Below are 6,000 nucleotides of genomic sequence, written 5' to 3' on the forward strand. Positions count from 1 at the left end.
CCAGGAACATACTGGTTGTTGAACAAGTTGGGTGTATTACTTGAGGCAGTGCGGGAGAACATGCACCTAGAGAGCCATGGGGTGTCTCAGTAGGAAGGTGTTAGAAAGGATTCCTTATAGAATTTGGGCTTCATTTGATTGAATTTGGAGTTGAAAGGAAAGGGGTTTACTCTGAATTGGGTGCTGTCAGAACGTGAGCATAATTCTAAAATTGACTATCTGAATGAACTTTAGAAAGAGAGATTAGAGTGAAGCTAAAGCTGTAATAGGTGAAGAAGCTGCAGTCACTCATACTAACTGGGGTGGGAGGTGCTTGATATTTTTGTAGTTTGAACAGTGACCTGTTTTTCTGCTTAGAAATAATAATGAAGTGGTCTTGGCTTTTGTCTCACTTCAGCATGGTCAGAGTGACATTACCTGATGATGTTTGATAAGATTATGTCCAACAGGATGACACCAGGGCCTAGCTTTGAATTCCAAATCAGCTACTAACACCACCAAGTTCTAGTTGTACATATCAGGCCAGTGCCCAGATGTCAGACACAGCTTTTCTCCTTCTTACTGGGCAGGGGAGCAGTACTTTAGGAAGATTCATTGTTGTATAATATGAACTGAGCAGAAGAGACACTCAAAGGTAGGAAGACTATGAGCTGGTCATTGCAGTGGAGGCGGGCTGTGCTATCCATGCATCACTGCATGGAACCTCAAAACAACTCCGCAAGGTAGGAGCCATTATCCCTGTTTTATAGATGGAGACCCAAGGCTCAGAAAAGCTAAACAAATAGCCCTACATCATAGCTAGTTAGTGGAGAAGAGGTTTAACCCAGACCTGCCTGGCTGCATCGTAACAATGACTCTAAAGGAATTCTTGAAACCAGAGGCTTTGGAGAAGATGCGGTTAACCCTGAGTGCACACTAGAGTGGCTTGGTGACTTTCCAAAGCGTGCCAGGTTTTATCCTCAGAGATCTTGATTTAAGTGGTCAGCCTGGGGACTGGGTATTGGTATGTGTTAAATACACTTCGGGTGATTCTAATGTGCAACAGATTTGAGGATTAGAACAGTAAGAGAAAGGATAAACTCTTTCTGGAGTTAACAATAGCAATCGCTAAGTTGGTTAACTCTCCAAAGCGGTGTTGGGGAAAGATCATGCTATTTTGCAATTTGATGGATTCTCGTGTGAGAAAGACTAAAAAACAAGAACACAAATGTGTGATCTCTTTTCCTCAAGAAACCACTCTAGCATTCAATATCCCCAATCTCCCTGAGCATCATGGCAGCCAAGAATAGCTATGAGGACAAACACAGACTTCCTTAATTTTGTTAAATGGTGAAACAAATGAGCCGCCTCTAAGAGCTTGAATTTTTGTAAAGGAATGTGTTCAGACACAATGGGTCTTTTCTCTTCCTCCTATTCTCTGTGTCAAAACAGAGAGGTATTAGGTAGTTTACTTAATCCTTCTCTCCAAGTAACTAGGGATAAAAATGCACTGGGGATCTGAATTTCATCCTTAAGTGGTTTAGGAGGGTAGCAGAACTCCAATAATCAGTAGGAAAACTTCTGGGGGAATGAAACATAATTATAACAAAATAAAGTGAAAGTGGCAATAGCTTTGTTAAATTGTTGAAGCTGCCCTCCAAAATAGATGTTTTTCAGTTGGAAGAATGGCACAGTTTGACAGCCACTAAAGAAGTATACCAAAAAAGTTCACACAAGCTGCCAAACAACAAAAGCCATCAAATATTAGAGAAGCTTGAAAAGTTGGGTTAACCTTTAAACAGCAGGTGTGTCTCACTCACAAGTAAAGACAGGATGCAAGCACAGGGTGGGGGGGTGGTGATTGTAACTGGGGAGGCCAACGCTGGGTGAGGAGGAACTAAAAAGGGTCACGTCCCCATTCAGGTGATATGTATGTCTTTTTGAAAAGGAAAAACAGCTTTCCATGGAAATTGCCTGCCTGTTACTTAATGTCTCTGAGCTTTGGTTTCCTTATAGGTAGAATAAGATGGCCTGTTGTACTCTTGGAAGCCATATAGGATTGATGATGCCGATCTTGTCAGCAGAGCTGCAAAGATGCTCTCACGGGGCCAAATATCTGAGACTAGATTGGGTGTTCTTTATAAAGCACTGAGGAAAAATAATGTTGAATGAAAGCATTTTCATTATTCATTAATTCACAAAAATTAGTTGGTCAGTTTGTGGTTACTTATCACTAAGAGTTTTAAAGAATATTGATTCATCAATATAGGGTGGAGTGGGAAGATACCCATGCAGTTCCTCTTTTCTTTCTCACGATATAATCTTCATGATGGGAGTTCATGGTCACAGAAAAACATCTGGGCAGATTATTCCCCAAAGTGGCACTTTTTATGGCCAGTTTAGAAGCTAAGGTAGTGTAATAAGTTCTAAGGAGTAGTAAGTCAGGCCATGGCAACCGAGATTTAGATTTGGGTCTTTGTTGGTCACTTCATACAGGTGACCCTTGAGCAACATTGGTTTGGATTGCACAGTCTACTTACATGTGGATTTTCTTCCTCCTCTGCCACCTCTGAGACAGCAAGACCAACCCCCTCTCATCCTCATCCTCCTCTGCCTACTCAATGTGAAGATGAAGAGGACGAAGACCTTTATGATGATCCACTTCCACTTAATGAACGGTAAATGTATTTTTTCTTCCTTATGGTTTTCTCAGTGTCTTTTCTCTAGCTTACTTTATTATAAGAATATAACACATCATACACATAACATCCAAATATTCATTAGTCGACTGTTTATCAGTAAGACTCCTGGTCAGCAGTAGGCTATTAATAGTTAAGTTTTGGGGGAGTCAAAAGTTATACATGGATTTTTGACCACATTGGGGCCAGCACCTCTAACTCCTGCATTGTTCATGGGTCATCTATAATTGTAGTGTTGTTGTGGCAAACAGTGTGGCAATTACTCAAAGCCCTAAAAACAGAACTACCATTCAACCCAGCAATCCTATTACTGGGTATATACCCAAAGGAACATAAATTGTTCTATCATGAAGACACATGCATGCGTATGTTCATTGTAGAACTATTCACAATAGCAAAGACATGGAACCAACCTAAATGCCCATCAATGGTAGATTGGATACAGAAAATGTGGAACATATACACATGGAATACTATGCAGCCGTAAAAAAGAACAATATCATATCCTTTGCAGGAACATGGATGGAGCTGGGGGCCATTATCCTTAGCAAACTAACAAGGAATGGAAAACCATATACCACATGTTTTCACTTATGAGTGGGAGCTGAATGATGAGAATACATAGACACTAGAGGAGAACAACACACACTGGGGCCTATTAAAGGGTGGAGGGTGGGAGGAAGGAGAGAATCAGGAAAAATAACTAATGGGTACTAGGCTTAATACCTGGATGATGAAATGTGTACAACAAACCCCCATGACACAACTTGACCTATATAACAAGGCTGCACTTGTATCCCTGAACTTAAAATAAAAGTCAAAATAAATGTAATACTGCAGGGAAATGAAATAACATCAGGAACCCTCAGTTGCCCCATCTGTAAAATGTAGATAGTAACACTTACCTCATGCTATGTTCTCTTTCTAAACTGTGAGTAAAGACCATGTTTTGTTTTGTTTTTTTTCTCATCATGGTAGGACCTCAATATGGTCTCTGAATAAATGAATGACAGGCTACAGGGATACAATAAGGTAATATCTTGCACATAGCTCTTCATACATAACAGTACTGGGTATTAATATTGACCATGGATATCTGTGTTGGTAACTCCTAACCATGAACTTCTGAGATGGATATGTATGCCAGGCTTCAGTCATCACTGGGTCACATCTCTACCCCTGACCATTTGTGATTGGCTTGGAGAGGGGTCAATTACCCAATCAGGGCAATTACCCAAAGAGACTTTGGCTAGGAATCCTGGAAAGAGACCATTATCTTTTCCCTCTGAAAAGTGAATCAGAGAGAATGTAGAATCTGGGACTGCTGCCACAGTTCTGTGAGTATGTGGAGCCTGATGAGGGAGACAGCACCAAGGGACAGGTCACTGGGAAACGAAGAGAGAGAAACAGATCCCAGCGATATCATTTGAGCCCTGGATCAAGCAGTAGGTAAAATCTATCTACCTTGGTCTATCCTATTGCATAAGCTTTACTGAAAGCTTCTTGCTTGTTTTACTGCTTATAGAAATTTATGTCAGTTGCAACATTATTGTCATCATCGTAAATAAAGTAACAAAAACAAGGATCAAATATGTCTGCTGTATAACAACTTGAAGTTTTTAATTTTGCATGGACAAATATGATGAAGACCTTAACTTCAAAGTTTTTCCACTTAAGACAGAACACAATCACTTCCTTCTTGAGTGATTCATATTGGTTCTTTCCTGATGTCCCAGGACGTGGGGATCTGGCTAACACAGATGTTTAGAAAAGGAAACACATATAGTATTCTTTTCTTTTAAATCCCATACAACATCCTGCCTCCCTGGCAGAAATAGTTGAGCTACTCTTTCACCTGGCTGTGACTGTTTTGAAAACATCATTATAATTTTCTCCTTTCCAATTGATCTGTGTGGGACCACCTCCTCAAATCACAAGCAAATTGCTCCTGAAAGTAACATCTGGGCCCACAATTAAATTAATTCACACATCAGATACTGCCCATTACTGGACACTAGACACATGATCTGATTTGAGAGTTAATCAACCACTACCCGAGAAATGAAGTTTAAAACATCCAGAAGATAGACAACTTGAAGTTTTTCTTCATTGTACTTGAGTTTGAGTACAGATAATGCTCTATCATCTGGGAACTTGGGAACAATTTTCATGGTCTCCATCAGCATCTCCAAAAGTATGCTAGAAACTTGCTTTGAAAATTCATTTGCAATCAATTGTATTATACAACCAGCAATGATGCAAACTGTAAAAACATTCAACAATTATTCAATGAGCACTTTTTGAAAAAAATCATCATATATTAGGCACATCAGAAGGGCAAGGAAAATACAAAGATGAGTGAAATGTGGTTTCTGCCTTCAAGGAGCTTATAGTCTAGGACAGTAAAATTCAGTGTTGAGACTGCCAGTTGAACCACAGGGTGTGCACACAAAGATTTCTGATAAGCACAGGCATTTCACTTAATCCTCACAATTCTCTGAGCTAGATTGTATTATTTTCCTAATTTTCAGATGGGAAATACAAGATTCTTCAAAGTTAAATAGCTTTGCCTGAGTTCACATAGCTGGTAAGTGGCAGAACAGGACTTCCCCAGGCCTAGGTCTTGTTCAATATACTATACTCATTGGGCCAGAGGATGGAATACTCTTATCAGATACTGTATTTCTCAATCTTTGAAAATCTCTTTCAACTTTCGTCATTCAACTCTCAGTGCCATAGGCATATGTAGGGACAATAGTTGGGCTCTGCCCTAAAAAGCCTATTGAAATACATGAGAGTGACTTTTGTCCTAGGAGTCTTTGATCTCACCTTTAATTTTTAAAGAGTAAATCACTCACCAGTGCTGTACTGTGTGCTTAGTAACACATTATCTGTGACACCATTTGCAAGCGTGTGTCATGACCCATGGTCAAGAGCTACTGGTCCAAATGGAAGACTGAAGAGCATTCTAGGAAAATCAAGCTGCCTCTTGCAAGTCCCACCACCTCCATCCAGCGGCCTGCTTTGGGGGCCCTGCCCCTTGCTGACTAAACTCATGCTTTGCTACTGGTAGTGAAAAGGAATTGGTATACCAAGTCCTCTTTGAAGGTGTGGTGGGAAAGAGGGAGCTGGAAATCGAATTCTAAGAGATGGAATAGTTTTTCCAAAGGGACAAATGCTAGCAAAAAAGAAAAAAGAAGGCAACAGGTAATCCCATTCAGAATACTGCAAGGCCTTAGACTTCATGGATGCTCCATGGGCCATTGTGGTCATGGCTCTCTCCTTAACTTCTCCCCAGGAAAACCTATCTTTTGTAGAATCA

Source organism: Symphalangus syndactylus, chromosome 7 (assembly GCF_028878055.3).
Source record: "Symphalangus syndactylus isolate Jambi chromosome 7, NHGRI_mSymSyn1-v2.1_pri, whole genome shotgun sequence".
NCBI classification, from domain to species: Eukaryota; Metazoa; Chordata; class Mammalia; order Primates; family Hylobatidae; genus Symphalangus; species Symphalangus syndactylus.